This window comes from Puma concolor, chromosome B2, assembly GCF_028749965.1.
Source record: "Puma concolor isolate L17-30 chromosome B2, mPumCon1.1.hap2, whole genome shotgun sequence".
NCBI lineage: Eukaryota > Metazoa > Chordata > Mammalia > Carnivora > Felidae > Puma > Puma concolor.
In genome coordinates, this window is record NC_141671.1 from 104,111,447 (window position 1) to 104,123,166 (window position 11,720).

Below are 11,720 nucleotides of genomic sequence, written 5' to 3' on the forward strand. Positions count from 1 at the left end.
CAGTGGTCTTTATAAGAATGTTTTATTTTGTTATCTAAATGTTAAACACTTTATTATGTCATAAACAAATTGAGCTTAGAAAAAGCACTGAAGAATGGAAAAAGGGTTATCAATATTTTTCCTGCGGAATGTTCCTACTGGAAATGAAAGGAAACTAATTGGAAAGAACCTGGTTTATATATAATATTTAATAAAAGATGATTCATTTCTCTGTATTCCCAATAAGATGAGTATTGGGCTATTTTTTAAAATGTTATTTTGAAAGACTATTAAATCATGTAACAGCCCAAGTTGCCTCAGGTCCTAGTCAGCCCTGGTGGTATTCTTTCCAAAAAAAAAAAATTTTTTTTTTCTAGAGTAAATAATTGAATATCTACTCAAATTGTTCATGGGCCAAATATAGCAGAACCACTGCCCTAAAGACAGTAAAATAGATATTTCCCCTGGAAAGTACCTACTGATAAAAAATAATAGACCGAAGAGCTGAATATAGTCCAGTTTCTCCGGTGGTCTTAATTACTGAATTAGTTTGATGACATGGTTAATCAAATTGACTGGATTAGTTTAAATGGCTGGGGGGGGGGGGAGCACATTGATCCTTTTTCCTGGGTGGTAGTTTATGTCAAATAAACATGGTCTTTCCAAAGTATCTCTAGGGAATGAGATTTATTATCGTTCTTTGATAAATTTTTCCAACGATTAAATGCTTTAAAACCCAAACGCCATTTTGCACATCTAAACTTTCTTGGTATAAACCTATTTTCTCTTTGCTCAAAATCACTTTTAAGACATAAGTATCCTCACAGTTTCATCTGCCACCCTGAAAAAAGTACCCATCTGATTCATAATAAAATACCAACTGCTTAATGTTGCCTAAAAGACCCATCCATAATCTCTCTACTCACCTCTTTATGTCTCTGATCTCATGTCCTCCAACTCTGCCCTTGCTTACTCTGTTTTAGGCACACTGACACCTGATAGCAATAAAAAAATACTAGCCACATTCCTGCCCCAGGACCTTTGCACTTGCTGTTTATGCCACCTAGAGCCGTTGTTGGTAGATGTCTACTTGCATGTTTTCTCATATTACTCACGTTTCTGCTAAATGTTGCCAGAGTCTTTCCCTGCCATCTCCATATTAAAAAAAAAGCTACTCTACAATTGTGCAATTCCGTAAGATTCTCCATTTACCTTTTTCTTCCCTTCTTGAAATTCTTTCCCATAAATATGTTTGTATCTATTGTATGTTTCCAGTTATAAGATTTGTGAGATCGGGGACTTTACTTTTGTTCACTGGTATATCCCCTAAACCAAGTATAGCCTTTTTTTAGGTATTATTGAACATGTCTATGTGATAGACAATGAGACATGTACTAAAATCCAGATGCACCAGAAAGATGTGGAACCAGATGTTTCCAGTGCGAAGGGTAGGATGTTAAGGGGTCATAAACGTTGTGAGCCTTTCTTTCTTTCCTGCTGTCTAGCAAAGCAAAGACAAGAGGTATAAAATCTTCTTCCACAGGCTTTTCAATTTTTTAAATATGTACGTATCCTATTTGGATTGCTTTTGCAATTCTCAACGGTCTTCTCTTTATCTTCAGACGAATTTCTTTCCTTCATAAAATATTTTTAGCAGACTGAATTTTCTCTTAAACAAAAGGTAAATTTTATGGTTGTGAAAGGGCACGGCATGTTTTGTGAATTAATTGTTTTTTGACTCTTGTGGATAACCTGAAGTCATAGTTTTCAGCAAGATTAATTACAGACGAACTCAAACAATTTTAGAGGCTCAAATTGGCCAGGGCTCAGGAAAACTACCAGAAGTGAAGATATTCATCTAATGTTTCTGCAACATTTAAACAGAATGCCCACCATGAATGTGAGCCCCACCCCAATGGCAGCAGGCCAGACTTACTTACTCATCACTGTGGTAGCCACCTGCTTCCTCACAGAGTGCCAGGTAGTGGTGAATATGTTAGTGAACAATTGCTTCTGTGTCGGCTTCAGTGTGCTCAATCAATGCTTTCCCCTCCATCCTGATGTTGTGGGATATTTTACTTTGTTTTAGTAATATATTGTGTCTTCCCTTCCTACTCTCTTGAAGAGATGCTGTCTCTCTAGACGGACGTTGAAACGGCGTCTTCTCAAGTTGTGCTTTGATTACGAGCGCCCCACACCTTAATTCTCAGTATTTCTACTTCTCTTCCCATCCAAAATAAATACCCCCTACAGACTTTGAAACGGATAATGAAGCCAATTCTTTCTGGTTCTCCATACAAACAGTTTGGGCTAAGCTTGAGACTTTGGCCAAGATTTAGGACAGTTCCTATGTTGTCAAACATGTTTAGCCATCCCAGAGGGGAACTTTATTCTACTGCTTCCTACACGGATGGGAGAGAGAGAGAGAGAGAGAGGTGATGGCAAGTTATGGGAAATAGGAAAAAGGCCTTTCTCTTACCTCTGGGGACTGTCGATAGTTGATATGGAAGATTACACTGGAACAAAGATTGCATTGCCGGTTTGTGGAGTTTATGCTCCACTTGTACTACATTATTATAGACTAGTTCTATTGTCTTGGTGGACAATAGAGGGTTTTATTTCAACATTATGCACAGAACTCCTGTATAGTCTCTTTCTTCCCTCCCCCAGATGCAGGAAGATATTTAGTATCAGATTTCTGAAGGAGCCATGTCAAAATGAGGAGGTATAAACATTTCTTTTTTCCCCCCTTTTTTCCCCCACCCCCACACCGTCGGCTTTCAAAGCCCAGTATTCTGTTGCTTGTGATAGAAGACTAAATTGTAGCGCATCAGAGTGTGGCCCTTCTCCGTCAATTCTGCACAAACAAAAATGAGTTATAAAAAAGAATCCCGGAAGAATGATTTCCATTTCAAACACCTGAGAGGTAAGCCTTTCAGTAATTTAAGGACAAACATGATTTTACACATAAATACTCAGAAAATGCTGCTTTTAGGTAAAATTTCTTATCTTTCTTTCTTCTCCCTGGTCCTGCCTTGTCATATGCACGTGCAAAACCAGAAGTTCTATATTCCCAAGTAGATACACAAACACACAACCACTGTATATTCACAGTAATTGTTTCAATTAAACCATGGCTTACTAGTGTCATCTGCTGGGACGTATAGCCGGTGATATTGTCAAAACTTGTGTTCAACCGATCTTTGTGTTCTTTCCGATGCTTTGATTTTCTCTTCCCATCGACGAGTCGGGGATTATCCTTAAATAGACAGTCTCATGCAGGGAGCCTGTAGATTGGGGCATACTCAACCCAAAGTGAAGAATTCGCAAGTCTTTTTCTTTCTTAAATTTGAATAAGAGACAAAAATTATTCCAAATAATCCATGACAACAATCTAATGTCAACATCCTAAATTTTCTAAATTATCCATGCCAGTGCCAGCAATTAAGGGCAGTTCCTTGTTAGATGAGAAACCCTCGTCCCCCACATATGCTCAACCTTAATTATTGCCAATTAGGCTGTTTCATCAAAAGTTTGGCCTGGTCAGATTATTTGACTGTTAAGTAATTGCCACCTAAAGCTATTCTGACCTGTCTCCTGCTAAAGGAAATTGGTGTAATGAGAATGCAGCTTTTGTGTCACCTTGTATACTTATACTTCCTGTGCTATAGTTTCCCCACCCTCAAAACAGCAATGCTTCAGGGGTCTCAGAGGGATGGATGAGGGTTGAACAGGTGGTGCCCCGAAGACGCCCTTGCACTTGAGAAGTGTGGGGAGCAAAGGGTTGGACAACGAAGCATATTGGGCTTAAAATGATGATAGTCATTAATTATGTGCCATTAGATATATGCCTTTTACAACGTTTATTTATTTTTGGGACAGAGAGAGACAGAGCATGAACGGGGGAGGGGCAGAGAGAGGGAGACACAGAATCGGAAACAGGCTCCAGGCTCTGAGCCATCAGCCCAGAGCCCGACGCGGGGCTCGAACTCACGGACCGCGAGATCGTGACCTGGCTGAAGTCGGACGCTTAACCGACTGCGCCACCCAGGCGCCCCGATATATGCCTTTTAAATCACTGATTGAGTCCCTTTCATAAGTAAATCATGGACACAATGTCTGTGAAATAACTTGTTACAATTTTTGAAGGCTTAACAGAAGTGTAACTGGTTGTATTGTTTCACTAATCAACACAAACTCAATTCTCTGGGGACATAAAATAACACGCCCATGTTAAGTATCATCTCTCCTCTTCCTTTTATTCGTACTGCTCCCTCCAGAGTTCCCATCTTACCACACCACCCTTTGAGTGCTGCCATAGTTTCCCACCTGACCTTCCTCTCTCCTGTGGTCCATCCTGCAGAGTGCCCTCAATCATTTTCTTTCTTTTCTTTTAATGTTTATTTATTTATTTTTGAGAGAGAGAGAGAGAGAGCACATGAGCAGGGGAGGGGCGGAGAGAGGGAGACAGAGAATCCCAAGCAGACTCCATGCCATCAGTGCAAAGCCCGATGAGGGGCTCGATCCCACAACAGTGAGATCGTGACCTGCGCTGAAATCCAGAGTTGGATGCTTAACCCACTGAGGTACCCAGGCGCCCTCCATCCTTAATCATTTTCTTAAAGCACAGCAAAGTCACCAAGATCCTACTTAAAATCTTTGACTATCTCTTCATGGCCGACGGAATTAAGACCAAATCACTTAGCCTGAAATTCTGGCTCCCAACTGTTTTTCCAGTCTCAAGCCCTTGAGATCTCCTCAAGGTGGAGATCTAAATGTAACTTATTTTGGATTACTTCTTGATCATAGAATGCCCTTCTAACCTCCACGTTGTTGCCTCTGCTGCAGCTCCTCTGCCCAACACTGCCCTCCAATCTTTATCAAAAGGAACTAGACCCTTCAGCTCTCATAATATTATTCCCGCTACAGCCAGATCCCTTCTATTTCAGATTTCTGGAGCACACGGTCTGCATCACAGATATAGTATGTCATTAGTGCCCGGAATATTATGCGTATGGGTACAAGTGCTAGGCTTCCCACCAGAATGCAACCCATGGAAGGCAGGAGTCACATCTCGCATGGCATATTACTTGGCACAATGCCTTGTTGGAGAAGGAAGATGGTGTTGCCTAAATATTCACTTAGTGAATGAACAAATAAAACTGATAAAAAAATAAAAGCAGAGCTATAAGGAAGAAAAGAAACAAAGAAAGGACCATGATTTTTTTTTTAAAGAATGGCAAGTCGTTTCATCTGTCAGTACGATGACCATCATAGACATGACCAAAACATGCTAGGAGCCATTTCTTATGCAAATTCCAAGTGGAAGGTGAAAACTTTGTACCAGAACTAAATGCATGTGTATCTAGCCTGCATCAGGACTAAATATGCTCACTCTAACACCATGCTTTTCCAGGTTAAGTAAATGGGCTGGTCAGTTGCATCATTAAGTATCTTTAGTTAACTCTGAGGTAAGCATCCTAGGAACTTGATTAGAAAGCAAGGACTGTTGAGGAATGCATTAACCACTCTGCCTCTAGAATTTCCAGCCTGCTCCTCTAATCTGCACATTTTGGACTTAAGCTACTGCCTCCTGTCGGCTTTCTGCCTCCTAGCCCAGTCAGCTCTGCTCACTGCAGACTGGCCCGTCCCCATAGCCAGAAAAGGCAGGGGCGCCTGGGTGGCGCAGTCGGTTAAGCGTCCGACTTCAGCCAGGTCACGATCTCGCGGTCCGTGAGTTCGAGCCCCGCGTCAGGCTCTGGGCTGATGGCTCAGAGCCTGGAGCCTGTTTCTGATTCTGTGTCTCCCTCTCTCTCTGCCCCTCCCCCGTTCATGCTCTCTCTCTCTCTCTCTCTCTCTCTCTCTCTCTGTCCCAAAAATAAATTAAAAAAAAAACAAAAAAAATAAAAAAATAAAAAAAAAACAGAAAAGGCAGGAGCCAATTCCTTTACTTATCCTGTTGCTACCTGTCTCCTGACTGGAGATTTAGTGCAATTCAGGGGCTTTTGTATACTGACAGACTCTTTTAGTTTGTCTGACGTTGAACTCAAGGGGAGATTCTTGTCAGCAACCAAGGACTTCTCCCTTCAGTCCTGAATACAGTCTTATAGATATCATAGTCCCTAGAATTTACTTGTGCCACTAAATGTATGAATGTGTAGACAGAATTTTCCACCCCTAGAGTCTCTAATTATTTAATATGAAGCCATCCATTTTATCTTTACAGTTCAAACATCTGGACATAAGCCAAGGCAAGCGTATACTTGGGCTCAGTATGTAATAATGAAATTCAAATGCGTATAATAAAACATGAAAACTATACCCTTCCCAAAAAAATGTCTTTCAGTTAAGGCATCAGTGAAGCCATGGTCAATTCAAAAAGATGATTCAGTTCACAAGATAGTGCGTGCCTGGATAATGAATTCCATTAAAGCTATGCAGAAATTCAGAGCTGAAAGTCTGAAAGCATTTGCAAAGATGATGTTTATACTAGTCCTTAAATGCCCTGGCAAGGCAAACCATAGAAGATAATAAATCAATGATTGAAGGATAGAAGAGAGACAATATCACAGCCTTTAGAAGGATTTTGGATGATTTAATGAAATTCCTTACTCTATATTTTTTAATTTTTCTATTAGAAACAATCCACTAGAATTTATTGATATTATAAAATGTTATTTTTCACACAATAAAAAGTAAATACCATATAATTAGTTTGCCAGTTGTATGCCACTTGAATTAAGAAATTGATTTGAATATTCAATGCATACATTATTTTTTATATCGGTATTATCAGTGTTACACTGATCTCAGATATTCCCTGCCTTCCAAGTACGAGATGACAGACACACTCTGGATGTCTGTTTGCTTTCCCGTAAGTGTCATTTTCAGAAACTTATAACATAGCTTCACAGCCCAAGGAATGAAAAGCATTTAAAACCAAGAGGCTGTTTTTGACCTTGTGTTTCAGATCATTTACGCTGAGGAGTCCTGTTGATCACGTGGTGTCTGTTGGCCTCACTGATTTTGATGGCATAGGTGTAAGAGTAAATGAAGAGGCTGTCTACGTGGTGTGGTTTTAAGGGTGGATGCCAGAAATTCCACCAGGAAAGCTTTCTTTTTGTCTTTCACATCTTTGCTCCTTTTAAACTTGCAAATAACCCTTCACAGCACAGACATTTGGTGGACACATCAATCATTGGTCTATTGGTGATAGTGGAAGACCTGGGAGCTTCAGGCCTTGGACGGGGACTGGCAAGAGGAATAGGGAGAAGACAGATTCAGAGGAAAGCATATACCCGAGGAGCGTGGGGCAGACAGAAGATTATCCTGGAGAAACCAAGCATCTCTGAACCTAGCCTACCTCCGGTTTGGGCTGTGCTCCCTCCTACATACGGTCCTGTGATTAACCAACTCTATCATGTGAAAGGGGTAGAGCTTCTATAGACACGGTGACCACAGGCTTTTAATGAAAACCCCCTTGTGATAAAACCACAGTCATATGCAACAAATTAGATCGTAGCAAAGCATTGGAAAAGATGTTTTCAGCGATGAAAATATTACTATTAGGAAGACCACGTAATTTGTCATTCAGATGAAGACCCAAAAAAGGCTACCATTTATATCAAGATGGCTTGACATACAGGTGAACTGCGTTATCCTATGTAAGCATCCATTTTTAGCCATGAAGAACCATTATTATCTTTCTGGTATATTGGATAATTAATTTTCTTCTTTAGTTGTCCTTGAGAGTTGAGTGATTGATTCCTAGCTACTACTGTTTACAAATGGTATTTGTTTTCTAGTTCCTGATCTAGTCTGCCATAATGTATTAGCTGCTTAGTTAACTCAATAAACTCTTCACGGATAGCGGACCTTGCTTGGGGTGACCAGTGGCAGGCCCATGTACCTGCAAAAGTTAGGTGCTTCTCCAACAGGAAGGCAGTTCTTATATACACGATAAGGATTGCTCCTGGAAGACTTTGCCACAAGAAAGATCTGAAAAGGAGGCTGAGTCCTTGCAGGAGGAAAGAAAACCTTTTCAAGCAGTGAAGGAAAATGCTGAGTAAGAGAGAATGGAAAGAGGCTTCGTAAAACCTCTGTGACCAAAAGAGTGATATGACCAAAAGAGCAAAGATATGCTATAGTTTTATTTCCACGTTTCCCCAAGTTGCATTGGACCAATTCCCATGATGCCAAGCTCTGACTACTCCTCTTCCTCTACTTAAAAAGTAAAGACTGTGTGACGTTGTCGTCCCCAGGTAGAGACCTTCATGTCCCAAGGACAGGATCCGTCACTGGGAATAGATTCTGAATCACATGAAGCAGTTGCTTGACCTGTTTTGATTTTGTTTGCTCTGCTTAGGAAATAGAGTATCACTCAGGAAGTTCTAAGGTTTACCCTCCTGAGCTAATATAAGAACAACAACAACAACAGCAGTGCTGAGAATGGTGCATGGATTTCAATATAATGACCTGTAAACACTTTTCATTCTATGCTATGCTTTTTGTCAAAAAAGCAGGGGGAGCATTTTAATGCGATCACATGCACATACCAGGCCCTGATTTTCCTAAATTGCACTTACTAAATGGAATTTCTCTCCCAAAGCACAGCCCCATTTCGCCCCTAAGGGACACGCTATTTAAATTCTCCAGTGAAACTTGATTCTGTACAGTTCAAGGTTGAGCCAAGGCTGTAATAAATCCACCTTTAAACACTTCCATTTATTTATCAGGAGGTTTTAAATTATTTGATTCTATATATTCTGTTTTAATAGACCGAAGTGTATAGCCAGGGAACTTAATCCCTTAGCCTTTTCACCTAGTTATTCTCTGTTTATCACTTCACTTTGATTAGAAACATACTTATTACCATGCTAGGGGCTGAGTAAAACATAAAACGGAGAGCTTTGCTGATAGTTTAGAAAGCAGAAAAAGCAAACAGCAACTTTCTCCACATTTCACTTTCCTAACTGTTCCACTGCTGTCAAAGGATGTCAGCTTTAGTCAAGACTTCTAAATGTGTGTCTCAAAAACTCTGAGTAAACTTAATTCTGAAATCTTTAAAATGCCAGCCGTGCTTCCTTGCGCACAGCCCTTAGTAGAGCAGCCCAGGTTGTCATGGTGAAATGGGTCAGCGCTGTTTGCCGGGCAGCCCATGAAACTGCGAGCAGGCTGCTGGCGTAGTGGTGGCAACGCGGGGCCAAAACAGTCCCCAATCTATAGCTGAATCTAGGTCACCGGGATTCTTTGATGCTGCAGCTGTCCGTGTGGGACTTCCATCTCCAACAGGGCTAACAAAGCTCTCATGCACCCCGGGCATCCCCTGTAGCTGTAAACATTGCCATTTTGCTAGATCCCCTGCTTCTGTTGGCCATGTGTTATTCTGGGGATTAATCGAGGATTCCCAGTCATGTGAGCTGGAGAACATTCTGTGTGTGTGCGTGTGTGTGTGTGTGCGCGTGCGCACTCACGCGTGCACATGTGGTGTGTGTGTAAGAAAGACACTGAGAGGCAGAGATCTTGCTCTGGAGCCTGCAGGCTGAAATTGCCTTTTAAATGCACATTTCTACAGAGTGAACTAAATATTAATATCACATTCCTCTGTTAATGTCAACACCAGCAGCAAGATTTGGCAGCTCATAAAATGAGGAAGAACTTAGGCTTTTCTCCATGCGCACCATGTGCATTTTTTTTCCTGGGTACCATTTAAGTTAACACCGTATCTACAGTGTGTCTAAAATGGCAGGGATGCAGTGAGATTGGCAGGGAGATGAGAGAGAGAGAGCTTGAGCATCTGGGCACTCTTGACAACAGGGCTCCTGTCCCTGGCAAAGCTCTCCATCGTCCTAACTTGTTGGAGCTGGGCGCTATACATTTGCACCCACTTATTTGACATTACTTTTTAAGATTTTTTTTTAACGTTTATTTATTTTTTGAGACAGAGAGAGACAGAACATGAACGGGGGAGGGTCAGAGAGAGGAAGACACAGAATCTGAAACAGGCTCCAGGCTCTGAGCTGTCAGCACAGAGCCCGACGTGGGGCTGGAACTCACGGACCGCGAGATCATGACCTGAGCCCAAGTCGGAAGCTCAACCGACTGAGCCACCCAGGCGCCCCGACATTACTTTTTAAGTATACATTACCCTTTCCATTCTATTTAAAAGCCGTGATCTACATTTTTAATGTAGACCAGCAATCTTCTTTATATTTTCATGATTCTTTTTTCCCCTATGGTTGGTTTTCCCATTTCTGACACATTTTTCAATTGAAGAGCAAGCATGTTTTTTTTCAATTGTTCATCCAAATATCAGTTAGGATTTCCAAAGTTTCTGACTCAATGCCAAATGCACACACCTACGCGCGCACGCACACACACACACACACACTGCTAGTATGTCACTTGCTGCCTCCTAATCTGCACTATATAAAAACCTTAAAATAAAGGATCTTTTCTCAATTTAAGTATAGAGAAGAAAAAGGCTTTCAATCTCTACAAGAGTAAATGTGTGAGGTAGGAAAATTTATCCACTTTTTCTTCTGAGAAAAATGTTTAGAAAGAAGAAAGAAAGAAAGAAAGAAAGAAAGAAAGAAAGAAAGAAAGAAAGAAGCAATATGACATAGATCCTCAAATATCAAGCCACTGAAAAAGAGAGGAGGAAGGCAACACTTGATGGGATGCGGGCCATGTGGAAGGATTAACCCTTCTGCACTCTGAAAGCAGAGGGAATAAAACAAGAATGGTTACCATTATGCACTGAATTGTGTCCCTCCCCAAATTCATATGTTTTTTTTTTTTTTTTTTTTTAATTTTTTTTTTTTAACATTTATTTATTTTTGGGACAGAGAGAGACAGAGCATGAACGGGGGAGGGGCAGAGAGAGAGGGAGACACAGAATGGGAAACAGGCTCCAGGCTCTGAGCCATCAGCCCAGAGCCCGACGCGGGGCTCGAACTCACGGACCGCGAGATCGTGACCTGGCTGAAGTCGGACGCTTAACCGACTGCGCCACCCAGGCGCCCCCCAAATTCATATGTTGAAGCCCTAAATGCCATGACCTCAGAATGCAGCTGCGTTTGAACACAGGACCTCTAAAGAGGTCACTGAGGTTAAATGAGGTCATATGGGTGGGGCCCTTGTCCAACAGGACTAGTGTCTTTGTAAAAAGAGGGAGAGACACCAGGTGCAGAGAGGACAGGCCATGTGAGGACATAGGGAGAAGACACCATCACCGAGGTGAGAGGCCTCAGGAGAAACTAGTCAACTAATACAGTTACAAACACAAATAAATTTGGAAAATAGTGTACAGGAATTTGAACGCATTTTTTGCCTTTGCTGGGCATCTAAGACCGTTAGTAATGAAGACAGCTCTCCTTGTGCATTACATGTCAGGAAGCACGCTGCATCCGTTGATGCATTATCTCACCGAATCCTCACTAGAACCCTAGAAGATAAACACTGCCATTGCCCCTATTTCACGAGAGGGAATTGTGTGTGAGCGCACGCATGTGCATATACATGCACACATGCATCCATGAGCTCATGGAGTGAATCAGTTGACCAGAACCTCAAAGATAGACAATGGTGGTCATTCAGATGTAGATAGTCTCCCTCCAGACCCAGCGCTTGACCACCACACAACAGGCACGTCTCCAACCACATGGACTGCCTGAGGCCCTTCCTGTAGAAACCGTGTCTTCCCAGAATTCCCATCACTTCCTGTCAGGAGGTACACCCTC

At 41.6% G+C, this 11,720-nt stretch overlaps 1 long non-coding RNA gene across 1 annotated transcript; it reads left to right on the forward strand.

Annotated features, from left to right (window-relative positions):
- The first annotated feature begins 2,696 nt into the window (after positions 1 to 2,696).
- LOC147581157 (uncharacterized) lies at positions 2,697 to 8,699 on the forward strand. The gene is made up of 2 exons (XR_015250857.1): positions 2,697 to 2,905; positions 6,950 to 8,699. It is a non-coding gene; the product is annotated as an uncharacterized LOC147581157 (long non-coding RNA).
- Positions 8,700 to 11,720: the final 3,021 nt, after the last annotated feature.